At 34.3% G+C, this 27,998-nt stretch overlaps 2 pseudogenes across 1 annotated transcript; one reads left to right on the top strand and one right to left on the bottom strand.

Annotated features, from left to right (window-relative positions):
• Positions 1-607: 607 nt before the first annotated feature.
• LOC107635852 (protein DETOXIFICATION 16-like) lies at positions 608-22,634 on the top strand (annotated as a pseudogene).
• Positions 8,821-13,342, bottom strand: LOC107638436 (DNA repair protein RAD50-like; annotated as a pseudogene). Its single transcript, XR_015881111.1, has 11 exons — positions 13,100-13,342; positions 12,923-13,009; positions 12,638-12,803; positions 12,141-12,318; positions 11,500-11,614; positions 10,852-11,080; positions 10,521-10,699; positions 10,262-10,436; positions 9,496-9,772; positions 9,188-9,408; positions 8,821-9,086 (listed from the first exon to the last, which is right to left on the bottom strand). The product of XR_015881111.1 is annotated as a DNA repair protein RAD50-like (transcript).
• Positions 22,635-27,998: the final 5,364 nt, after the last annotated feature.

Raw genomic sequence — 27,998 nt, 5'->3', positions numbered from 1 at the left:
TTCTCTGAACTATGATTGTCGGTATAGACAATGGCAGCAAAGAATTGTCGGTGTTGACTATGGAAGCTGAAGATGTGTGACTATTTCAATCAAGGTGGAGATTGTTAGGATTTGGTTGAATTAGTCCCACATTACTTAGGATAGCAAATGGAATGGGTGGCCTAGGCTATAAATTTGAGGCTAAGTTCTCCATATTTTTTGCACCAGTCGGAAACACTTAAAGCTTGTATCTGACTTTTCTTTTCCTCTATACTCTTTGATTAGCTAGTGTTATGAGGTGTAGTTAAATATTTGCTTTGAGAGTGTGGGTGTACTGGGGTGCCGGTGTTAGAGAGAAAGAAGTCTATGGGTTGTAACAATTTTCACATAGTGATATTCTTTGGTTGTCATTTGACAACGGCCGTGGTTTTTTTTTCTCCAGTAATTGGGATTTTCCACGTTAAATTCTTGTGTTGTGATTGTATCTATTTTATTTCTCTATGAAAGGTATTTTCTCAAGGGGGAATGCTGAATTATTCCCAACAACAACACACTCTTCATAAGTTCTATCATCTGAGACAAACTTATTCTTTATTCAACAACTTATGTAAGAATATATAAATTAGCCATGGAGGGAGAATACAAGAATAATACCGGTGTCTCTATTGAGCCTAATGTATCAAAGCAAAATAAGTTAAGATCAGTGGTTAAAGAAGTGAGAAAGCAAATATGTCTGACAGGACCTTTAATTATGGTGAACCTTCTTAATTTTGCCATTGAGCTTATTTACGTAATGTTTGTGGGTCATGTCAGCGAGTTGGCTCTCTCTGGCGTTTTCATGGCCACCTTCTTTTCTTCTGTCACTGGCATTGGTTTAGTGGTCAGTTCCTTTTATATCTCTTAACATTCTTTTTACGGTTTCACTAATCGGATTTTTCTCCTCTTCTTTTCCTTTATAATTTGAATTTATTAAAAAATATCAAATAAATATAATCCGAACTGAACCATCCCAATATTTTGTTCAATGTTAGTTATGAAAATATTTCAACACCAAACCCGATTACTCCCCTCCATTGCATGGAAACTAGAAGCGATTACTAATTCATTGCCAACTGTTTTTATTGAATCGACTAACCTTGTGTTCAACTCTTTGTTGGTTTCATATAATGACAGATGGAAATGGCAAGTGGCTTGGATACCTTTTATGGCCAATCGTATGGAGCAGGACAGCATGGCATGTTAGGCGTATACGTTCAGAAAGCCATGCTTAATAAAATTTCTTAATGGTGAGGCTAAAATATTTTAATTTTAATCAAAAATTTATTAATTTTGCTATTGAAATTTTTTAAGATTCTGAATTTGATAACTGTTTTTATGCTTAATAGTTGAATTTTTAATTAATAAAATTTAATTAATGCTTTCTTAAAATAATTGAATTGTCATTTATTTCATTTTGGTTTGTTTATTTCTTTGAAAAAAAATTACATAAAATTAAAATTGATGAGACTGAAAATTAATGTATTTTGTTTAAATATATGCTAATGTGCTTCTTAATTCGTTTTTTTTTAATTATCATTGTAAAAACAATTGAAATCAAATTAGTAAGAGAAAATTTGCCAATAATAGTAATACTTTATTTTTTCTATTTATCTTTTTTTTTTATTTTATTTGTCACAACTCTTTCATTTTATTAGTATTCTTAAAAACTAATTTTCTTTTTTATTATGCAATTTCAATCTAAATAGTGTGATTTCATTTCAATATTATATTTAAAACAGACTATTATTGATATTTATACTTTTATAGGCACTAAAACACATAAAACTCTCGAACTTTAAATTTCATACAAAAAATTCAACAAAATACTAAATAAAAATATTTCTACAAATATAATTGGGTCAAAAGAATAAAATTTTTTAAATATTATAAAATTCAATAATTACAAAATTTTTTATTTAACAATAATAAAAATATATCCAAATGAAATTGAAATTTTAAAACACAATATGTATATATAATTTTAATTTAATTCGAGTCTCAATCCTATCTTTGATAAAAAAAAAGAGTAGATTTTGAAAAAAATTTATTTTAAATAGGGGATTAACCTAATGTCATCCTTAGCCACTATTTTTTATGCCTCCCTAAAACTCAACTAAATATAAACCTAATCTATTGTGTTACAACACACTCTTCATAAGTTCTATCATCTGAGACTAACTTGTTCTTCCTTATAAACTTCTTAATTCCACAACTTATGCAAAAATAAGTTAAGATCAGTGGTTAAAGAAGTGAGAAAGCAAATATGTCTGGCAGGACCTTTAATTATGGTGAACCTTCTTAATTTCGCCATTGAGCTTATTTTCGTAATGTTTATGGGTCATGTCAGCGAGTTGGCTCTTTCCGGCATTTCCATGGCCACCTCCTTTTCTTCTGTCACTGGCATCGATTTAGTGGTCAGTTCCTTTTATATATCTTAACACTCTTTTTATGGTTTCACTGATCGGATTTTTCTCCTTTTCTTTTCTTTTGTAATTTAAATTTATTAAAAAATATCAAATAAATATAATCCGAACTGAACCATCCCAATATTTTGTTCGGTGTTAGTTATAAAAATATTTCAACACCAAACTCGATTACTCCCTTCCATAGCATGAAAACTAGAAGCGATTACTAATTCATTGCCAACTGTTTCTATTGAATCGACTAACCTTGTTGACTGTTTCTACTGAATCGACGAACCTTGTGTTCAACTCCTTGTTGGTTTCATATGATGACAGATGGGAATGGCAAGTGCCTTGGATACCTTTTGTGGCCAATCATATGGACCAGGACAGTATGACATGTTAGGCGTACACGTTCAGAAAGCCATGCTTGTTCTTATCATCTTATGCGTACCATCTCTATCATTTGGGCAAACACAAAATCCATATTGATTTTATTTGGCCAAGATCACGAAATCTCCACAGAAGTAGGAAGATATGCTCAGTTAATCATTCCATACCTTTTTGCCTCTAGTGTTCTTCAGTGTCAGACTAGATTTCTACAGACACAGAACATTGGAGTTCCAATGATGCTCAGCTCTGGAATAGCTACTGCACTGCATGCTGCTTTGTGTTGGGCGTTAGTATTAAAATATGACTTAGGGAGTAGAGGAGCTGCCATATCAAATTGTATATCGTATTGGGTGAATGTGTTGAGACTTGCGTTCTATATTAAGTTTTCTCCAAAATGTTCACAAACTTGGACGGGTTTTCAGTGGAGGCATTCCATGACATTCCTTCTTTTTTGAAACTTGCTATTCCTTCTGCTATTATGGTTTGGTAAGTTTCTACTAACTGTTGCTTTTCTCACCATTATACTGTTCGAGATCCTCTACAAATGAGTTTTTGTTTGGTTCCCATTATGCTGAGCAGCTTGGAACTGTGGTCGTTTGAATTGATGGTTCTCCTATCTGGTCGTCTTCCAAATCCAAAGTTGCAAACATCAGTGCTTTCTATTTGGTTAGTTCCACATTTGATGTAGTTCTCACAATTCTTAGCTACCAGCACTTTACATGTTATTGTGGATATTATTATTTGCACCTATATTAATTAATGTTGAAAATTACAGTGTGAATACAGCATTAACTATTTGGATGATCCCGTTTGGATTAAGTGGAGCTATAAGGTAACTTAATTACTGCTACGTGCTTATGAATATTTAGAATTCTGTGACAACAAATGTCGAGATCAAAGTAACAATTGTAATTGCATAATTATTTGTTTGTGTTACAGTACTCGTGTATCTAACGAACTTGGAGTTGGTAATCCTTGGTCTGCACGTTTAGCAGTGCGTGTAGTGGTAGTAGCAGCCATTATTGAGGGTATTCTGGTTGCAACACTGATGATAATGATACGCAACGTTTGGGGCCATGTTTACAGTAACAACGTACAAGTGGTTCGACAGGTAGGATTTATGCTGCCAATTCTTGCAGCATCCAATTTCTTGGACGGGCTGCAGGGTGTTGTCTCAGGAATTGTCCGAGGATGCGGTTGGCAAAAAATGGGTGTTTTTATTAACTTAGGGTCATATTATGTAGTTGGAGTTCCGTCAGCTATTGTGTTAGCTTTTGCTTTGCATATTGAATAAATTAGATTTTCATAATTTGTTCTAGTTTATCACCAAACAGAATACAAAAACATAAAATTTTATGTCTCTGTCCATCAGTGTCTTGTCCTGTCCTGTTCTCAGAAACAAACGCAGCCTAGAGATTTTCAATGAAGCAGAGAGTATTGATCCCTGGTTGCGTTCGCCTCTTGCTCCATAGAGGTAATACACTACACTATTATATGTCTCTTTTAATTTTCTTTGAGATTAAGATTATAATGACAATCAGTATAGACTGCACAATGTATAGAGCATTCATTGAAGTCTTTTGTGCTGTGTTTTGATTCTTCAATATTCAATAACTTCTCTGATTTAAATTTGGTAATTGTGAAAAAGAATGACAATGATTTATCAGGCTTGATAGACATTGAAAAGGCAAGACTGATGGGTCAAAGAGAGCCTCCAAAAGAGAGAGGCAAAGGAGAAAAATTCTTTGGACCCTGAACTTGTCAATATTGTTACTGTTCTTGAACCATTCTTGTCTAAGTTGTGCTATTTTATTTGATACTTGGATAATTTGATAGACAGATCCTTGGTTTTCTTGTGTTTTTAAAGCAAAATTGTGTATTCTTCAGTTGTGTATGGTTAGGTTTTTAGCTGTAGATTTTAAGAGAACAGGTCATTAATTGGTGAAATTCAGGATTCTTGATTTATTTTTATTGTACAACTAGATGATTTCCAATAAAATAGTAATTGTTAATTAATGTTAATGTGATTATTGTCTTATATAATAATTGCTTCATGAGATCCTGATGTCTATGTAACTCTAATGAGTGGTCAATGGGTTGATAATGAGATACATCCCATGTTATGATTGAACCAGTCACAATACTGCAGGTCCAATGTCGCGACGAAGCTGGAAGCTGATCAATCTTGCTATCCTTTTCTTTATTAATCAGACTAGTATTTTGTGGATTATGTTAGTATATAACTTTTTAGGAATTCCGTTACTCGAGGTAGTGTTTGGTTGATGTCCATGTCTCATTGAAACATGGACACGGTGACACATGTCTGCTGTTTGGTTTGGTGAGACAGATTTGTGAAGGACACGGGAGGACACGGATGGACACGAAGACACTAAATTTGTGTACTTCCAATTTGGTGACACACTGAGACACAACTTGTGAGACACTAATTTTTTACTCTTTTACCTTTATTCAATTTTTAAAATTTATCCTTATCTCTCCAAACCTTTCTTTTTCCTCTTCCTCTTTTAGATTCTACAACCAAATTTATCCTTCTATTTTCTTCAAAAAAAAATTGTACATTTAATTTTTTTGTTTATTTAAATTTTGATTAATCTTTGATAAATTCTGAGCATTAGTTTTTTAATTTTTTCAAAAAATATTATATATTTAATATTTAAATGATAATTTAAGATGATTTTGGAAGAAATAAAATATATTAGAAGAAATAAAAATTCAATGGTGATGATATGCAATGTTTAGGATAATGGGTGTGCAGTGATGGTGGTTAAATTTGTAGTTGAATGAAGGATAATTCAATCCTTTTTAAATATGTGTATCTTATTTATTATTTTTACCAAACACAATACAATACATAGACACAAATATTTTACTTCTACGTCTTTAATGTCTGTGTCTTTGTATCTATGTCTCATCATATACATCAACCAAATGGAATGTACTCATTCTGTTCAAACAAGACACCATGGTTTTTGATACACTATTACTATTAAGGGTGTTGAAAAGGATAAAAGTGCGTTTAAGTTCTTTGAACGTTGTTCTTTGATGTTTAACAACTATTTTTTTCTCTGAACCTAGAGGTGATTTTGTATCTAAAAGTGCGTTCATTTGAAGCAAAATATTGTATTAACGTCCATAATTTTTTTTTTATCATTTTTAATACTTTCTTTTACATTTTGATTTTTCCATTTTTTAATTAAATTTTTTTATTGTAATTTTGTTATAATATGAATTATTTATTTTATTAAAAATGACAAAATAAATAAAAAACTGATCATTCATAACAATAGAGTCATAAGTAATAAAATGTTATCGTCCGAAATAATATTGAATAAAAAAATACTGAGAATATTAAAACAATTATAAAATATTTTTTTATTTGATATTGTAAAATTTATTGTTATAATTTTTATGCACTGTTTATTATTCTAATTTTTTATAATATGTATTATTGTTCTTATTAGAAATGATAAATTAAATAAAAAATTAATTATAAATAATAATAAAAATATAATTAGTAAAAAGTTAGAACGTAAAACAATAATAAAAATAAGATTATTGAGAGTATTTAAAAAGAGTACTAAAATATTTTATTTTATATGTTATTTTTAATTTAATAAATAAATATTAATTTTATTATAAAAAATATTTAAAAAGTTATCATTTTTTATGTTATTTTTAATTTTATAAATAAATATTAATGCTTATTATAATAGTAAAAAAATAACATTCTAAAATAGAGTACTATAAAAGATATTATATAAAAAAAATACTAAAAGAAGTATAAAAAATAGATTAAATATATTTAAAATAATAACATTATAATTTAATATTATATTTTTTTAGTAATTAACTAATTATCTTTCTAAAAGTGATTTAACTAATATTATCCAAACAATATTTGTGTTATCAAATTTTATACTAAAATTGCCAAACATAAATCATGTTGCTATAAACTCACTTCTATCCAAGAACAATTCTACAAAATCACTCTTATTCAAACTCTAAGTTTGACAAACGTCAATCCAAACAAACACTAAATCACCTATGTAGGTGCTTTGTTTACTAACAACATTAATGGCTTCTACCACAGCCTAAATCGCGTTCCAACTTTCCTACTCATACTCAATTCCATCTTAAACCTTCTTCTTTGATTACACTAACTAATATTTATTTATTTCAATAGTGTTATCCATTATTAATTTTCTGTAAAACCATCTCTATAAAATTTCGTGTTCTTTGATTACACTAACTAATATTTATTTATTTCAATAGTGTTATCCATTATTAATTTTCTGTAAAACCATCTCTTTAAAATTTCGTGTAAATTCAAATTACAATAACTTAAAAAAGACTTACAAATATTTTACATACACCAAGCTTCAAATTATTATAATTCTTGAAATCACTTAAAATTTATTATAAACTCTTTTTCATTTCCTTCAAGTTTTTTGAGAAAAAAAACATATGTCTATATAAAAGATGAAGTTGTACATAAGGATATGGGTTTCATTAAAATATGAAGTAGTGTTTGATCATTAAAATATGGAGTAGTTTTTCGGTGGACTGTGAGCAATAATTCGAGCTTTTTTTTGTAGTATGAGTTTGTATTAAAATATTTTTTTAGTGAAATGTGGGTGTAGTGTAGCCCATGTTACAAAGTCCCAAAAAAAATTTCATAAAAAAAAAATCGATCATTAAATAGTTGGTCCAACTAAATCAACTTGGACTAGTCTACAAATACATTAAATTTTGGGTTAAAACTTGCATTTCAACAATTGTTGTATGGATGTCATCTCAGTCCTTCATTTGGCATCTTATTTTATGGTCCTTTAAAGTCTTGAAAATACTTTTCTCACCAAAGACATTACCTTGTTTTGAAAAGAAAACCATTTATCATTTAAAAGTTTATGTGGCTGGTTAGAATTTTTTTTAGAGCCCCTCTATTTAATTTGCACTCATTTAAAAGATAGGCAAAGAAAGAAAGAAAGAGCCGCTCTATATAAGTTTCACTCACTTCTCTTCCGTTCTCACACCATCTCTTTTTTTTCCTTAGACTCTTCATCATTCACTTCATAATAAAAAAGAAAAAATATTAGGATCTTCAAAATGCACGTATTAATACTGAAGTGGTTTTTTCTAATCATCTTCTTAGGCACATTAACAATTTTCGTTTTAAGATCTAAATTTCATAGGCTAGGAATAGTTTTACAAAATACTAAAACACAATATCATGATCATGTTGTTAACATGTCTTGCACTCAAATATTAGACCATTTCAATTATAAACCCGAAAGTTACATCACTTTTCAACAAAGATATGTGATAGATTTTAAGAATTGGAATGGTTCTAAATGGGGGACATCCATTTTTTTTTATGGTTTGATGACAAAGCTTCTTTAGAAGATGGAATCGACGTGGCCGGATTTCTCAAAGGCAACACTCTTTGTTTCGGTGCTCTTCTTTTATACATTGAGGTAGAAAAGAAGAGCACCGAAACAAAAAACGTTGTCTTTGAGAAATCTAGCTGCGATTCGCCATTAAACCATATAAAAATGGGTGCCTTCGATTTAGAACCATCCCAATTCTTAAAATTTATCACATATTTTTATTGAGATGTGATATAACTTTTGGGTTTATAATTGAAATTGTCTAATCGTTGAATGTAAGACATGTTAACAACATGATCATGATAAAACCACTTAAATACTAATGCGTGCATTTTGAAGATCCTAATATCTTTTCTTTTTTCTGATCAAATGAAGGATGAAGAGCCTAAAGAAAATAGATGTATAGAAAAACTGAGAGATGGTGCGAGAAGTGAAGAGAAGTGGCTGAAACTTATATAGTTATATGATTATAATAGTTATATGATTATAAGTTCCATTCTTTCTTTTCTTTTTTTTTTTTTTTTTTTTTTGTCTATCTTTCAAATGCGTGCAAATTAGATAAAGAGCTCTTAAAAAGGAAATGATACTAAGCAGCCAGCAAGTTAAATGATAAATGGTCTTTTTAGGTAATCAGCCAATGCCATCTGCAATAACTTTATGGCAGAATTTTGGTTCACAGCCATCCGCAATAAAAAACTACGTGTTTCTCACACTGAAATTTTGTAAATATATATAAGAAAAACACAACAAAAGAAAGTGTTTCCCCGATCAACCTTAATGCTTGAGCAACTTCCTTCATCAGATCCTTATCAGCAGGGACCCTCCCTTTTACCACCATTTTTATTTTATCTTTTGGTCATCTACTCTGTAAAGAATACACAGAAGATTACCAACTTCATAATATACAGTTATGAAAACAGAAAGCCAATAATAAGGAAAATTAAATGATACAAAAAATTGATTTACATCTTTCTATGTTTCTCCTTGTGATTCTCCAACTCTGCTTTCTTAAAAGATAGCTTCACTCTGTCCTCTGAATCAGCAACCATGATACTATATATAGCTTTCTCCCGATTGACATCCTTAATCTTTTGTTCAATACTATATATAGCTCACTTTGCTTTTGACGTATATTTTCTTCAAATTCTTTCAGATAGTGGGTTTGTCTTCCTCTCCACATCTATTCACTGCAAGCATCACTTCATAAAACTTGCTGGTGTCTAAAATTAAGGTTATGAGCTACTGAACAACTTCAAACAACAGGCTAAACTCACCAAATTTCTTTCTCTTTCATCAATGTGAGAAATGTTTACATTGGAAATTTGAAGTTCGAGTGAATCACGCTCATTTTCTGTTTCCTCAATGCGTCTAACAATGCCATTCTGCATATATAACAAAATCTTAATATCATAAACGAGTTGGCATCTGACCATGCATTTAAATGTCAAAGATTGATCTCTGATTTAGCGCTTTTTTGAGCTGAGTATTTTTCCGGTTATTGCCATTCATGTAGCAGTCCCATGCCATCTTGAGTTTATTGTCATTTGTTTTCTGCACAAAAGAATCCAAAAATATAAAATAAGATACTCAATTCACCATAATTTAGAAGCTCCAGGAATATTTTAGAATATCTGATGTTACTGACATCTTCAACATTGATGATGTTTTATAAGTGTTGAAATATTGAAAATGATCTAGAAGCTTTGTCAATCAAGAGAAGCACATCAAATAAAAAAATTCAATTCATTAGTGAATAACTGAACAGACAGAATAAAGTACAAAAAAACTAGGATAACATATCCTGCTAACAAAAGCACCAAGGAAAAATACACGTCATGCACCTAAGCATGCCATTCTCTCTGTACATCCAGCAAAGAAATCCGTTATAATAGTCGCTAGCCAAGTATGACAATGAAGCCAACAAGATCAATTAACTAACCAGCATCAATTATTCTCTCAAATTCTGTCATTTCTATCAAAACATTATCATAAGTACCTAAAACCAAAGATGTAATTAGCGAAGGAGGACAGAAAACACACCTTTTTATCTTGGAGGTCCTTCTCAAGATCTAAAGCCCTTGATTTTTACATGATTGACGGTCAGGTTGGTAGCAACCTCATCAGTGAAGGGTGACTCTGGAAGAGGCCCTAAATTATGCTCCGCAAAAAGATTTTTAATACACAAATCACGTTCATTCTTCAACGACTTGTGAGCCTGTAGTTCAAAGTAGAGAAAATTACAATAATGTTCCACACAACCGGATAGCTGTATAAACACAACTTTTCATCAATTATTTACTCCAGCTTCAGTTTGAAGCTTGCTGATCTCCCAGATGGAATCATTGATAGTCTGCTTAAGGAAAGAACTTTTAGTGTCAATATCATTCAATTCTCTCTCCAATTTGCTTATTTTTGTTTGTAAAATTCCAATCCTTTCTTCAAACTTTGTCTTCCATTCCATCAACTCTTCATCAGTGTCTAATCAATGTAAGAACCAGAAGTATAAAAAAACTTACTGTGAAGTAAACTAGTGGGCAATAGATAAAAAAACACATGGAAATATAGAATGAAACTAAAACTAGATGAAAACTAAGAGGAAATGGTAACACATATACAACAACGGCCAGCACCTTCATTATCCTCGGTAAGAGCTGCATATTGTTTCTGTTGTTCCCTAAACAGAGTGCTTCGTTGAGCAGTTTTAGTTGAGATTTGGTCCTGCAGCTTTCGCAAAACTTTCAGTGTTTTCTCTGCATGATGTATTTTATCATCCACATCTTTAATGCTTCCTTCCAACTCCTGTAACTGACATTTTAGAGATTCTGTACTCTCCTGATCTTGGGCAATGCTTTCACGAAGCTGTAAGGAGATAAAAGAAAATAGTTATAATCAGATTTTTTTTTCTTTCTTTTACTTTTTTGGGAAACTGTGGTCTATTTTATATTTATAGTAGTCAAAATGGCAGAACTTCTCTACATTTCTGTTTGAAGACACATGGAAAAGAAGACAACAGCACTGCCTGGAGAGATGAATGCCCTCCAAACAATAATACATCGTTGCAGCAACTGAGCAGCACATGAATGCAAGAACTCAGAAGAATTCAAATTGTTTTTTGTGTCTTACATTTATGATCCAAAAAAATAGGGAGAATAACGCAGTTTATGTCCAAGATCATCAGAAAAAATTAAAAAAATAAAATAAAATAAAAAAAGAAAAAGGGAAGACAATTTGCAAATTTTCATCTGCAGAGATGTCAAATTTTAGAAAAGGAAAGTGACCTTATAAGCTGCATCTTTCAATGTTTGAAGATTCTCAAGTTTAAGCTTGAAAGTCTTTATCTCTTGAGCTTGTTCCTTGTGAAGTTTCTTTATAACCTCCAGTGCCTTTGTATATCTGCTCAGTAATATTAATATGTTATCAACTCTAAGTCACAAACACTAGCATTTCCTTGAATTGTTTTATGTAAAGTACCGCATCAGTTTCTGCAAACTCAACCTAACATGGCTCAATAAGGATTGTGTGTGTGTGTGTTTGTCCCTTTTTTTTTTGTGGTCAAGCAGAGTCCTCTGCACATGTAATGGAGTATTATCAGCTATGTGATTTAAACCATAGATGATTGAAAGTTGCTTCATACTTATGATAGTAAGATTCTTCTGAGGCAATTTTACAATGTAGCGACAGCTGATTTCATGTACTACCTACTTGAGCAACATGGAAGACAACTTGAATTTCATAATGATGAGAAATTTGGTAATTTGGGTGGGCAGAATGCATTGACCAAACACAATATGTAAAAGACAAGTTAAACGAATTATACAAAGCTCACAAAAGTTGAAAATCCAAAGTAGATCTGTGATGTGTAACCCTTTTCATACAAAAGATTAATAAAAGAGGAATTGTATAGTAACACAAATGATACCGAGTTGCAGAAAAGATGTCGTCAAACTTTTTCTTCAATGTGGAAGGATCCTGCAGTGGCCAATTCGCTTCATCTTGATGAACAAATATAACATTTTCTAAAATGGCCTTAGAAACACCCATGAGCGCAGGAATTTCCTTATCCATGTCTGCACATCTATAGCTAAGGCAAACTTTCTGACAAAGCAAACCAAGTAAGTCAAGTTAATACGACAAGCAAAAAAAGAGACAATTTGGCAATCACAAGCCAGAAGCAAACTCTAGATTCAAACTATATTACGTTAATAAAGTAAACCAAAACACTTAGTCTCTCATTCATTGGATTAATAAAACACTTTCATTAACCTACTTCCTATACTGGTTATAAACACAACATATTGCTTTTGTATTGTTTCCACATCTCAACATTTTCACAATACCGTTAAAACTAACGTTGAAATCAAGAAAATGGAACCTATCTTGTGGTTGAAGTTGAAGAATAAAGTTGACAATGTATCTCCCCATTATGAGGATTAATAGTTTGAAGTACACTCTCAATTGCCTTGTATTCCATCTTCGACGCCTTTTGTGTGAGCTGAAAGGACCTTATGCAAACCACGTCTTTTCCCGCTGCTGTCTTAAATCGGAGGTTAATCTGGTCCTTCGCTTCAGTTTCACCAGCAACCTTCCAAAACAAGTTCCAAAATACTAATCAATTAGTAGTAGCCATAGCAGTATCCTTATGTTTTGTAAAATATAACGAGTCAACTTAACATGATCCTTAACAAGTCTTAAGAGAGGAACCTTGGGGTCATGAATGAAACTGTGACCAGACCTTGCATTAGGAGGCAACTCGCCAGTGCAAGAAAGCTTCAAGCACTCGATGATTGTCTGCATAAAACGAATGAAAATGGCGTATTATAGTAAGAAGTTAGGGTTATGAAAAAGAAGAAGAGAAAAGGGAGGGAATGAAAATCGTACGGTTTTTCCAGCACCGTTGGGGCCAACGATTAGGGTTAAGGGTCTGAAGAAGGTGATGACGTTCTTTTTCTCTGGGTCGAAGCTCCGAATGCCTTTGATCAGCATCTTATCAACGATACTCATGGTTAACAGTTAGAGAGCGGGGAAATGGCGGGAGAGGAGTTCCCCCAACTGATGATGATGACTGAGAAGAAATGAATCGGTGTCTGCTGCTCCCGGCACTCAAAACAAAAGCAAAGTAATAACTAAGGTTCAGAGAGCGGTGGGGCTTCGAACCGCTCTCGCAACGGTTCAATCGGTTCAACCGTTAAAATGTGATTTAATTAGAATAGTTAAATTATAATAAAGAATAAATGACTATTTGTACCTACAAAAGATGAAAACGCTGATATATGTACCCACACTAAATCGAAACTAAATTATAACAACAAACTTACTCATGTTAAAAACTTTTAATGGGAATATTTTAAATAACTTTAGTGATTTTTTTTTATTTTTTTAATTTAAATATTTTATTTTTCGATAAACACATGTAATGAAATAAGAAATTCAAACCTACAAAATTGTTGTGCAAGCGATATTTATATCTTTAGTGATTATGTTATATTAATTATGAGCTTATTATTCTGTTTTTAATCATATTTGTTGAATTAGAAAATAGATTAAAGAAGAATAAAATTAGAATTTATGGAAAAATTCAAGTTTAAATGTGGATATCAACTTCTCGATATACAAGTATATATATTTTTTTTTTATAAATAAATGCATTATAATTTTTGACATAAAATTTATTAAGATTCAAACTTCACTTGATTCAGACTCACTAGTATGATTTTATCAGATTTAAAATTGGATAAAAATTTTAAAAATAAATATAGTCATTATTTAGAGTCGAATCAGATCAAGACGAATCCGATTTCATTCGGCCCTACGTGCACTACTAATTTTTCATAGGATGTATAATTTGGATATATTTTTCATTGGGTATATAATTGAGTAAAAATATGGGTGGATGAGAAGAGGAGTAATTGGGAGGTCATTTTGAACTAGTTTTAAAAAATGTTGACAAAAATTGGAGACCCGTTGGAGGCGTCTCCTTCACAAGGATGGTTATTATTGTTATGATTTTTTTTTTTTCGGTAATTTATTGTTATGATTGTTATTCTTTTTCTTCTTCTTCTGCTTCTTTAGGTCCATATTAGTTTTTGTTGGTATATAACATTGTTATCATATCTTATGGATCACAAAATATTCGGACCAAACCAAATAACAAAGCCCAAATAACATGTACCAAAAAAATAGTAGCTAATTAGTAATTACACATTTTTTCTCTACACTATCGACTAAAGACCAATCTTTGGACCTCATTGTAAGTACCAAAATGATTCCAATTCCTCTCAAATGAATTGTTGATAGTCCAACTATGCGATACTCCATCATTTTTGAGTAGAAACGGTGGCTCTTTTGGTCTTACCTTGTGCATATCGTGTTAGCATAACATAGTTATTAGCTAATTGCTTGTTATTTTCATGTACTAAAAGTTAAATGTCTCTTCATAATTCAGCTCAACAATATCATATTTATTACCTGTTAACTATTTTCACAAAATTTATGACTAATTTAATAATAATTTCTTTAAAATAATTTTTATTTTTTAATATAAATAAATTTAATATAATTATCATGTATTATTGTCAATTTTAAAATTATAAGACAATTTTTAAATTATTTATTAGCAATTTTTATATTGTCAAATTCAACATCACATCCTCATAATACTAAAAGTATATATATTAATTGAATTGGACCTTTTTTCATTTTGTTTGGACTGGAAATTCATTCCTGACATTATTGGATCTGTTTGTGACCATGACATGATATTATTCAAGCATTGAATCACCGGATCTAAATTTGAGTCACGGAATTAAAAGAAAAAATAAAATTCAAAGAAAATAATTTCTATGGTGAGCTCTTCTCCTCTCACTTATGAAAATATAAATAGTGAAAATAAAATCAGATGCACCGCATACATTTTATAATAATTGGATAATCATGTTTTAATGAATGAAGTTTTGTTATTAGAATTACTGAAATTTTAAATTTTAATTTATTAACTCTTGAATTTTATTCATCATTTGTTTTTTGTATTTTTTTTAATACGAAATAAGAAATGCTATGACATGATATGTTAAATAAAAACTGATGTTAGTCACCAAAAAAAAAATAAAAACTGATGTTAATGATACGTTATATTTTTTATTTAAGTTTGTAAGTATGAAATATGGATACTTTGTTAAGATGTCATATTTATATGTTGGATATATTTTGGATACTACACTACTTATCGATACTCATATTTTTTATTTTTTATGGCCAACTGTGACTTAATAAAAAATAAAAGAATTTTTTAAATACATATTAATACTATGTCAGTATGTCCAGTCTTATTTTTAATATATATATATATATATATATATATATATATATATGTGGAATGAATTTTAAAATAGTACATATTATTATTTATTAAAACAAAAAATATTTTAAATATATTATATAATTATAAAAGGCATTAAAAATAAATTGAAAAAACCGTTTTGTTTAACAAGAAGAGCAATGAATAAAAATTATATTTAAAGAAAAAAAAATATACTTTACACCTTTAACTCAGTTTTATATGAATCGTATATATCCTTTAAAAAATATGTACATATTATATATGTGATCTCTTAATATTTTTAGAGATTAATATTTAAAGTGGTCTTTAAATACACATAATTTAACTTAATTGTTTAAAGATTTAATGTTTAATTTTTTCTCTAATTAAAGATATATTTAAATATTAATAAAGTTAAACTTTCTGTTGACTTTTACTGACCTGTAGTATAAGATAAAAATCATCACTTTTATATTTTTGTGATATGTGATATTTAAGAATTGGACAACAAAGTTAATCACTTAATCTAATCTAATTCTCATGTATATTTTTCAAAAATAAAATAAAAATTTGGATAAAACACATATATAAACCAAACCAATACTAATATTATATAAATTATCTAAATAGAAAAATGTTACATAAATATCTCAAACTATACTTTTATATAAATCGATTTAAATTAATTCAAATTATATAATATAGTAGTAAATCAAAATACCTTGATTCCAATTACATGAGAATATTGTTTGAAGTATAAATTGAATTGGTTAAATTCGAATTATACACTATAGTACTAAATCGAATCAGTTTAATTCGAATTAGTATGAAATAGTGTAAATCAAATAAGCTTGATTCGATTATTACTTGTATCAGATTATTGACATTTACTACTTTAAAGTTAATTATTTATTTATTCTATATTAATTTTAAAATATAAATATCAATAAGGAAGTACCTCATTTAGATTTAAATAAAATATCAAAAAAATCAAAACGAATAAGAATAGAAATCCAACTTTTGTGTTTTAGTTCAAATTTCAGAAAATCTACATTTTTATAAACTTATGAATTTAAAACAGAATATTAAACGATTTCTAAAAATTCATTAAAATTATCTTTTGACTTATTAGTATAGAAAAAATCATTACCGGGATTTTTGATATTGAAAAAAATTTAATATAAAATATAGCCCTCCAAGATAGCATAGGAGTTAAAACTTGAAATTTTTTTTGAGAGTCAAAAGTAACAACTAGTTATACATTATAAAATGACCAACTATATTTATACAATATGTAATTTGACCAATTATATTTATACTGTATTTTATTTATTTCTCAAATTACATATTGTATAAATATAATTGGTCATTTTATAATTTATAACTATTTGTTACTTCTGACTCCGAAAAAAATTCAAGTTTTAACTCCTATGCTACCTTGAAGGGCTATACTTTATATTAACTTTTTCAATATCAAAAGTCCCGGTAATGATTTTTTAGATGTTAATAAGTCAAAGGATAATTTTTAATGAATTTTTAGAAATCGTTTAATGTTTCGTTTAAATTCACAAGTTTATAAAAATGTAAATTTTCTAAAATTTGAACTAAAACACAAAAGTTGGATTTCTATTATTTGTTTTAATTTTTTTGATATTTTATTTGAATCCAAATGGGGTACTTCTTTATTGACATTTATGTCAATAATACAAGTAGTAAATCGAATCAAGCTTTTGTTCGGTGTTAGTTATGAAAATATTTCAACATCAAACCCGATTACTCCCGTCCATGACATGGAAACTACAAGCTATTACTAATTCATTGCCAACTGTTACTATTGAATCGACTAACCTTGTGTTCAACTCCTTGTTGGACCGGCTGCAGGGTGTTGTTTCAGGAATTGTCAGAGGATGCAGTTGGCAAAAAATGAGTACTTTTATTAACTTAGGGTCATATTATGTAGTTAGAGTTTCGTTAGCTATTGTGTTAGCTTTCGCCTTATATCTTGAAGTAAAGGTATGTAAATACCAAATTGAAATCTATTGTTTTTATTTGTGAACAGTCTTAATTATTTTAGATTGAGATATGTCCGATACACAAAAAGGTAAATTAATTATATTATATAGTGTGTTTTAATAAGTATTATATTATTTAAAAATTAATTAAATAATATATTAATTAATGTTAAATTTAAATTATTTTATATTAAAAATATTTTATAGAATATTTATTTAATAATTTTTATATAATTTTTTATAATTATTCAATTAAAATATAATATAAATTAAAATATAATTTATTATTTAAAAAATTTGAATATCTATTTTTAAAAAAAGACATAGACTTTTTATATTAGAGTTATGCAAAATTATATCTTCATTTGTTACTTTTATTTTTATATTTATTTTAGTTGTCATACTTTGTCTTTTCATATGGTGTTTTTTGAGTTGTAAATAATTAAAAAATATTTTAAAAATAAATGAGAATAAAAATACCAAAAGTATAAATTAGTTTTATAATTATGATAGATTTGAATATATCTATTAAAAAGATGTGTCAAATTTAAACTTATTTGGGTTTAAAAAAATGAACGAGAATAAAAATATTTAAAATATAAATATAAAATTATAAATTAATTTTATAATCATAATATATTTAAATGTATTTAGTAAGAAAATACGACAAATTTAAATTTATTCGAAGAAATTTTTACTAATTAGTATGAGAGGTTAAGAAAGAAAGAGTAGCATAGTCTTATAGTATGCATAAAAAGATTAAATAATATAGTAGTAAGACTATTAATATGTTTAAGTTGTCAAATTTTAATATTTGTAACTAAAAGTTTTTATAATTATTATTATAATATTTTTAATATATATTTATTGTATTTTATCAATATTTTATGTTTTAATTAAATAATTGTAGTTAAGATTTTTTTTTATTTTTTCTTAAAAGATAATTAGTTAAATTTTAGGTAAGTAAAATTACTAATATAAAATTATTAAAAAATATAATTTAAATATAATATAAAAAAATTTAAATATCAATTTTTATATAATAAGAATAAATATTCTGCAGGGACTTTGGCTTGAATTATATGTGCCCTTGTCGTTCAAGTACTTGGTCTGATAATCATAACTGTACGGATTGATTGGAAGAAAGAGGTGTCTACTCTTTTGTCTTTTTAGTTTTTCTTTCAAATTTTAGTTTTGCGTATTAATTACTGAAATGGTTAAATTTGTTTCTTTTTGTAGGCAAGGATAACTAGCGAAAGAGTTAATAATTTAGGACAGACAAATATTGAAAGAGTTAATAATTCATTTATCTAAAAGTTTGAGTTTATAGTATGTTACTTTTTTTTTTTAGTTTTTTCATGTAAGTAATTTTGTGTAAGTGATAATTTTGAACATACATTTATTTATCTATTTATATAAAAATTGAGTTTATAGCATATTATTTTTTTTTTATTTATATAAGGCGAGATTCAAACTCTCGACATTTGTTTAAGTAAATTAGTGATCTAACTACTAGATTAATACAACTTGATTGCAATATAAAAATAATAAAATTCACATAAAAAAACAAAAATTTTTATCATGTTAGTCAATTAAATTTAATATCTATTATTACTCAATTAAATTAAAAAATAACGGTTATATATAATTAATTTTTACATAAAATTATAATAATAACAATTTTTTAGTTATAAATACTCAAAATATATATTATTAGACCTACTTAATCATATTATTAATTTTTTTTTAAAAAAGGGGGTTAATATGAATACCCAAACCAGAACAAACAAAACAAGGCTAATCAACTCTTCTTAGGTTTGGTTTGATAAAATTTTTTGAAGAGGTGGTTGTGTTTTTTAAAAACTCAAGTTTTTCATTTTATATTTGGTAAATAAAAAATACCATATGCTTGTGTTTGCAGATTTTAAAAGATTAGGGTATTTTGAAAGCATCTAAGATAAAACTTTTTAAAATTGGCTTGTACTTTACAAAATTTAAAAGTCTAATATAACCTCATATGTTAACTAATTTTTAAATTTAATGCTTGCATTTATGTTTATTATAATATTTTTAAATTCTAAAAACTATTTTACCAAATGCAATTATTATTACTCGTGTTTATTAAAAACTAGTTTTAATTTGATTTACCAAATATAAATATTACGATTTTTAAAAAAATATTTTTTAAAAATTAACTTTACTCTTAGAAAATAAAAATTTTAGCGAGCCTTATTCTAAGAGTTCCACGAGAATCAGAAAGTAGAGCATGTGTCAGAAGGTGGCCTCTTAAACAAATGAAGACCTATGGGGAGCTCCTGTCCTTTTTTAGCCAAGGTGTCGGCTACAACATTAGCTTCTCTAAGAATATGGATCCACTCCACCTTCTGAAAACGTCTCTCCAAGATTGCTATGTCTTCCAACAGTGGTTTGCATAGATGAGAGGTTGGACACCCATCTTTAATAAACCTAATGGAAAGACCAAGAATCAGATTCAACAATAAGGTGTTGGAAATTATGTGTATTAGCAATCTGAAGGCCTTCAACAATCTCCCAAAGCTCGGCATGAGTGATGGAACAACTTTTCAAATTACACAAAAATCCAACAATATATCTGCCCAAGTGATTTCGGAACACCCCCACAGGCCGCACTATTATTGGAGGAGAGGAAAGAACCATCCACATTAAGCTTCACACAATCTTGGTGGAAAGACCTAACATATGAGCTGCCCGGAGCTTCTTGTAGCAGAATTTTGTTTGAAGTTATTCTTCAATGCAATTTGAATGTCTTCAAACCGAGCTTGAATATTACTAACAGTTGCAACGGGAAGAAAACTCTTTCCTTCAAAGATGAGGAGATTTCTATATATATAGTACCACAAAGAAGAAGCTGCAACACCAAGTCAGCAATTCCAATCACTCTTCGTTGAGAGATTACTAATGAGTCAATCTCTAGCATTAAGGTTGTAAAAGTTTTGAACAAACTGATGCGGATGAAGTAGATTCCATACTTGTTTGTTACTGTGGGATCTCGAGTGCTCGGTGGATCGGATGGTGATGAGAAGGTTAGAGAGAAAAACCCCGGGTTGATCTGGAGCGGGCGTTTGAGGTGTGCTCAGTGAGTTGATGGTGCCGGAGGAGAGGAGGCCGATGGGGTGGCCTCCTGCAAGGACACTCCGACGGTCAAGTTAGTGTCCGTACGAGGGGATGGCCAAATTAGGTAAGATATGACGTACCTTGGGGGAAGAGCTGTCCTCTCCCCTTATATACTGTGCAGGGCGGGACTATGGATGACCTAGCCCACTGGCCAAGGAGCTTCTATGAGCTGTCCTAGTCCACGTGGGAGGAACAGGTCATTCCAGACTTCGGGTCGGGGACTCGGGGGCGGCCCCAAGGATACCGACCCGACTGGTGACCTGGGTCGGGTGTTGGAAACCGACCCGTCGGACTCTTCCTGTCGTGAGGGATGGCTTGGGCCTGGGTCAGGGGTGGCGCCCCGACCCGACGACTAGTTGGGCTGGACTCTGGTCCGTAAGAGTGCCCCCAACACGCCAGCCTTGAGGTTTGGGGCTCGTGGCTGGGCGCATTTGTCCTACTCGCCGAGATGGAATGTGCTCTTCTTCTCGGGAGCTCGTTGATAGCGTTTCATGTTTCTCACGCATGGTCATCTCGTCTCTGACGCTGCCTCCTTGGCGTCTGTGCTGGGCATTAAATGCCCATCATTTCGTGATTTGAAATTTGCATGAAATGACAGGTATGCCCCTGCCTTTTGGCGCTTCTTCCTTGACGGTTACACTATTCACCCCCTTTTTTTATTTTCACAACCTCCTCATTTCCCCATTCTTCTTTTTTCCCTCTTCTGTTTCCTTGAACTGCTGCTGTTTCTACTCTCTTCTTTTGCTGCTGATTCGATTCCGTTCGCGCTTCCAGATTTCTTTCTTTCTTTCGGATTCCTTCCTCAACTTCTGCATTTTTCTGGTATGTTGTTTATGGTTTTCATTGCTTTTTGGTTTTCTTTTGGTATTCCTTTTGTGCTTTTTTTGTGCGTTTTTTCCTATGCATGCCTGGGTTTTTGTTTGCTTTTGCTGCTTCTTCTTTTAGAGGGGGCGCCATTGGATTTTTCTTAGGTTTTGCTTGAGTTCTGGGTTAGTGTAGGGGTACCTAGGGGGTGGTTTAGGGAGTTGTAGTTTGTTTATACTGCTTTTAGGGTTCCCGACCTCCTGTTCTAACTAAGTGGTGCCCCCGCTGTAGGTATGGCTGACCGCCCTGTGCTCCCGAACATGGCTCAGCGGCCGCTAGCCGATTTTGTCGATCACTAAGCCTGGGTTACTTCCGATGTGAAGGACGCCCCTTCTAAGGTCACCCGTGAGAGCCTCCAGGATCTTCGCCAGGCCGGGCTCTTGTGCGGAGGAGGACCTGAGGAGGCATTGTACCAGGTTTACGGTCCTACTGATCGGGAGCGTGTTTGTCAAAAGAACTTGGCCTCCCCTCGAGTTGTTGATTGGTTGTGGGTTTATAAACCCATGTTCAAAACCTTGGGAGTTCGCCTTCCCTTCTCTTCCTTCGTCATGGGTTTGCTAAATCGGTGCGATGTTGCTCCGTCGCAGCTGCACCCGAATAGCTGGGCTACTATTCACTGTTTTGAAATGGTCTGTGAATATCTGAAGATCTCGGTATCTGCAACTTTGTGAGGTGGATCTATCGTAGTCTTCTCCGTGCTGCTGCTATCGCTAAGAAGGTGGAGCCTGTCTTGGGAAATATTCATTCTATGGAAGGGAAGCTTCGAAACTCCCAGAAGGATTTGACTGATTCGAGGTCCCGGGAGGAGTCTCTGAAGAAGAAGTTATCTGAGCAGGAGGAGAAAGCCAAGGAAGATGCCAAGAAAATCAATAGGTTCGTGGAGCGGGACATCACCTTGATGAAGGATTTGAACACTTCCCATGGTGAGACCGCTGCTGCCGAGAAGAAGATCAAAGACTTGGAGGAAAAGCTGAAACTGGTGGAGAGCTCGGCAACGGCTGCCCGTCAGGAAGAAGCCGCTCTGAAGAAGAAAAATAAGGAGATTGCTAAGGGGCCTGGGAGGCCATGAAGCTGACTGAGGAGGGGATTAAGCTTCAGGTTGCTGTGCTAGCTCCCGACCTCGACCTTTCTCAAGTGGGCGCTATCAAGACTGTTGAGGACGGGAAGATTGTTAACATCCTCAAGCCTTGAGATGGATTCTTCTTCTTTTCAGCTTTTATACTCCTTGCCTTTGTTCTTGTAATTTTGCTTTTTGCTTTTGGGCCTTTTAAGGCGCCTTTGGTTGTAATGAATATTTTGATACTTCGTTTTAATTAAGCCGTTTTATGATAATTGTTCACTTGCTCGGGGCTGTCGTGGCTTTTGCCTACTTTATTGATTTTGCTTATCCAGGCCATCGTGGCCTTTTAATTAAGCCGTTTTATGATAATTGTTCGCTTGCTCGGGCCGTCGTGGCTTTTGCCTACTTTATTGATTTTGCTTATCCGGGCCGTCATGGCCTTTTGGTTTATCGCTTTTATGGTATTTACCGTTTTAATCGTTTGTTACTTTTTTACCTTTGGGTCCCTTTGGTTCCCAGGGTGATCAGTCCCGGGTTTTCGTTAGATCGACCGCTCGTAGTTTTTGTTGTTTCGTCGTATTTGGCGAAAATCTTGCAAAAGACAGAGTTGTTATATATGTATATGTAGAACTTAAAATAAAGGGGTAATATGATACATAATTAAAGAAAATGGAAACGAAGGAAAATGGAAAAATTAAAGTGGATGTGAAGGGGTCTTCAGCCCGTCAGGTCGCTTTTTCCTATGAGTAAAATCTTTTTAGATTTGCTATGTTCCATGTCCTCGGCACCTCGCTTCCATCTAGCTTTTCTAGCTTATATGCATCCTTTCCGAGGACTTCTCTAACCCTGTAAGGTCTTTCCCAATTTGCGTCCAACTTGCCTTCTCCTAGGGTTGGCGGCCCTATGTCGTTACGTCGTAAGACCAGGTCGCCTTCCCCGAAGCTTCTCCTTAGCACTTTGCCGTTGTATCTTAGGGCTATCCTTTGCTTGATTGCTGTCTCTATCAGGTATGCCATTTGTCTTGTTTCGTCAACTAGGTCTTTCTCGATTGCCTCGTTTCCTTCGCCCAAGAAGTAATCTTGGACTCGGCTCCCCTATTTTGACTGGGATGACCGCGTCGACCCCGTATGTGAGTCGGAATAGGGTTTCACCGGTAGATGACTAGAGAGTGGTTCTGTAAGACCATAAGACTGAGGCTATCTCGTCTGCCCATGAGCCCTTCTTCCCTTCGAGTCGCTTCTTTAGCCCTTTTAGGATAACTTTGTTGGCTGCTTCTACCTGTCCGTTGCTTTGAGGGTGCTTAACTGAGGAGAACCTTTGCTTGATCCCTAGTCCTGAGAGGAATTCTTTAAATTTTTTGTCAGTGAATTGTGCCCCATTATCTGATATGACAAGACTCCGGGATTTCGAACCTGGTGACCACTTGCCTCCACATGAATTTTTGACAGTGGCTGAGGATATGCTGGCTAGTGATTATGCCTCTACCCATTTGGTGTAGTAGTCTATAGCTACTATCAAGTATTTCACTTGTCCTAGCCCGGGTGGGAATGGCCCCAAGATGTCGACTCCCCATTGGGCGAAAGGTCGGAGTGCCATCATCAAACTAAGTTCCTCAGGTGGAGCTTTGTGGAAGTTGGCATTTTCTTGGCATTTCTTGCATTTCCTGACGAACCCCTGAGCATCCGACATCATCGTGGGCCAGTAATACCCTGATCGGATGATCTTCCTTGCCGGCGACATTCCTCCAATATGGTGACCACAACACCCCTCATGGACTTTGCTTAGGACGTAGTCCGTCTGGTCGGGGCGTAGGTATTTGAGCAAGGGTTGGTGGAGCCCTCGCTTGTACAACTTCCCTTGTATGATCACATATTTGGGGGCTTCCCTCCTGGTGGCTTGTGCTTCCTTCTCGTCTTGGGGTATTTCGCCGTGTTCCAAGTATCGGAAGATAGGGTCTATCCATCAGGTGGGCTTGGGGTCTGGGTTGCACATAAGATGATTGCTGGTTCAGTTGCCAGTCCTTGGATTAGAGACCTGTTCCCTGTCCTAGGCTTGGTGCTCGCTAGCTTGGAGAGGAGGTCTGCTCGGGCGTTCCTTTCCCATGGAACATGCTGGATTATGACTTCCTCGAAGTTTTTGCACAACTCTTTTACCATTGCTTGGGCTTTGATTGCTTGCCTGGGCTCGTATTGCAAATCATATTGGGACAGCTCTACTGCCCATGCCATCATCCTCCCTGCGAGGTTGGGTTTCTGGAGAGCTTATCGAATGGCCTGGTTGGTTCTTAGGATGATCACATGCCCTTGGAAGTATTGTTTGAGTCTTCTTGATGAGGTTAGCAGGGCATAAGCCAGCTTTTCCAGCTTGGTGTACTTCAACTCCGCCCCTTGGAGTCCTTTGCTGATGAAGTATATTGGGCGCTGGGTCTTATCTTCTTCTCGGACTAGAACCGCCGCCATGGCCTGTGTGGTCACTGCTAGGTATAGGTACAGAGGTTCTCCTTCTCTTGGTTTGCTGAGCACGGGTGGTTCTGAAAGTATCTTTTTGAAATGGCTGAATGCTTCTTCGCATGCCGGGGTCCACTCGAAGGCGATTCCTTTCTTCATTAGGTTGAAGAATGGGAGGGCCTTTTCCGCCGAAGCTCCGAGGAACCGAGATAGAGCCGTAAGCTTCCCGGTGAGTCATTGCACATCTTTGACACACCCTGGGCTTGTCATTTTGAGGACGGCTTCACATTTGTTTGGGTTAGCTTCTACCCCCCCGGTTGTGTTATCATGAAACCTAGGAACTTTTCGGCCTCCATAGCAAACACGCACTTGAGTGGATTGAGCCTCATTTTGAATTTCCTTAGCGCTTCGAAGACAGCTTGGAGGTCGTCTATAAGGCTGCTTGGCTCTGCTGTTTTTACCAAGATGTCGTTGACGTAAACCTTTACTGTCTTGCCGATGAGGTCATGGAAGACTCTGCTCATTAGTCTTTGGTAGGTGGCCCCCGCATTCTTCTATCCAAATGGCATTACCTTGTAACAATAAGTGCCTCCTGGTGTTATGAACGCCGTCTTCTCCTCATCAGGCCGGTGCATCGGGATCTGATTATAACCGGAGTACGCGTCCATGAAGCTGAGAAAATGATATCCTGCCGCCGAGTCTACCAAGGTGTCGATGTTGGGGAGGGGGAAAGAGTCTTTAGGACATGTTTTGTTTAGGTCGGAATAGTCGACACACATTCTCCATCTTCCACTAGCTTTTTTGACCAGGACGACGTTGGATAGCCATGTCGAGTATTCGAGCTCTTTGATGAACTCGGCTTCAAGTAGCCCGACTGTTTGTTTGCGACCTCATGGGCCCTTTCTTGGGACATTTTCCTTCGTCGCTGTGCTCTAGCTTTGCGTCTGGTTTGACGGCTAGTCGGTGGGATATGACCTCAGGATCCAAGTCCGGCATGTCTGATGGCGTCCACGCAAAGAGGTTGCCATTTGCCCTTACGACCTCCATGAGGGGGCCTTTGAGTTCATGGGCCAGATTTTTGTTTACGAAGGTAAAATGTTCTGTCGACTTCCCTATCTGGAACTTCTCCATGTCCCCCTCTGGTTTTGGTCTCGGCTTGTCTTCTATCCTTACATCCAGGTCTGCCAAAAACACGCCGGCTACCTTTTTAGACTTTTTTCTTAGGGAGAGACTGGCGTTGTCACAGGCAATCGCCGCTTCCAAGTCTCCCCTAATGGAGCCAACAGCTCCTTTGTCCGTCACGAACTTCATTGTTAGGAATTTAGTACATATCACAGCTTAAAATTCGTTGATAGTCTTTCTTCCTAGAATGATGTTGTAGGCCGTGGAGTCTCTGAGGACTACGAAGTCTGCCATAACCGACCTCCTAGTGTCACTGGCTCCGAGGCAGATTGGGAGAGAGATCGTCCCGTCGGGTTTTATATAGTTGTCACCTAACCCCATGACCCCGTGTTGATGGCTCTTGAGGTCGGATTCCCTGAGTCCCATGGCGTCAAACACGTTCCTGAATAGGATGTTGGAGTCAACTCCAGTATCGACAAGGATTCGCCTGACTAACCCGGTCCCGACCGTTGCCGTGATCACCATGGGGGGTTTTCGGGGAGATTGTGAAACCACTGATCTTCTGGGCCGAAGGATATCACGGGAGGTCTTCCTCTTGAGGCGATGGGGTCTCCTGTCGAGATTGAAAGGATTCGGGTATCCTTTTTTACTGCCGACTTGGATCTTGGGGGGGAGGGTGGGGGTATCACATCCGATCACAACGTTAACCATAAAAGTTGGGGGTTGTCGGTGTTCTCTGTGGGCTCTTGTCTAGCCTTGACGGTTCGGCTACGGTCTTCTTCTGAGCACTCACGTTCCCGTCTCCTTGGTTCTCGAATAAGTCGGGAGAACTCACTCAATTTTCCTTCCCGGATGGCCTACTCTAGAGCATCTTTGAGGTCAAAACAGTCTTGTGTCTTGTGACCAAAGCCCTTGTGATAATCGTAGTAGAGGCTTTTGTTACCCCCCGTTCTCTCTTTCAGAGGTCTGGGTCTGGACAGGATTCCCTTGTCACAATTTGCTGGTAGACTTCCACTATGGGCGCCGTGAGTGGCATGTAGTTGGTGAATCTTCCTACCCATGGGGGTTGCTTGGGTTGCTTGGCTAGGATGCCATCCCTGGGAGTTTCTCTGTATTTGTCGACCTGGGGGGCTGCCGAGCTGGGGGGTTAGCGAGCTGCCATTTATTAGCTGCTACAACTTGACTAACTTTCTCATTATTGATGTATTCCTTGGCCACTCTTTGAATTTCCTGCATGGTCCATACAGGCTTAGTTGCGAGGTGCTTCCTAAGTCCTCGTTTAGCAGGCCGTTTGTTAGGCAAAGACTGGTGACCGAGTCCGTAAGGCCGTCGATCTTTAAGCATTCGTCGTTGAATCTGTCCAGGAACTTCTTGGTCGGCTCTCTAGGTTTCTGGGTAACCCCTAATAGGTTAATCGGGTGCTTTGCCTTAGCTATGCGTGTCATGAACCAAGCTAGAAAGCTTTGGGAGATGTCCATGAAGGCCGCGATGGACCCCTGTGGGAGTGCGTTGAACCATCGGATCGCTGAGCCGGCCAGCGTCATAGGGAATGCTCAGCATCTGACCACGTTGCCTACTCCTTCCAGATTCATTCTTGCTTTGAAAGCCGTGAGGTGCTCCTGGGGATCCTTGGTCCCGTCATACCTCATGTCCATTGGCTTGTCGAAATTCTTCGAAAACCGGACCTTGAGGATCGAGGGGTGGAAGGGGGTGGCTCCCATGATGACGGGTTCCTGCTGTCTCTTGGCCTTCCCTCTTTGGGACTTGGGACTCCCCGTGGCTCTCGGACCTGTCCTGGTGAGGT

This window comes from Arachis ipaensis, chromosome B4 (assembly GCF_059453495.1).
Source record: "Arachis ipaensis isolate K30076 ecotype BB chromosome B4, ASM5945349v1, whole genome shotgun sequence".
In the NCBI taxonomy this organism is placed as follows: Eukaryota; Viridiplantae; Streptophyta; class Magnoliopsida; order Fabales; family Fabaceae; genus Arachis; species Arachis ipaensis.
This window is presented reverse-complemented; position numbering and strand designations above follow the sequence as displayed.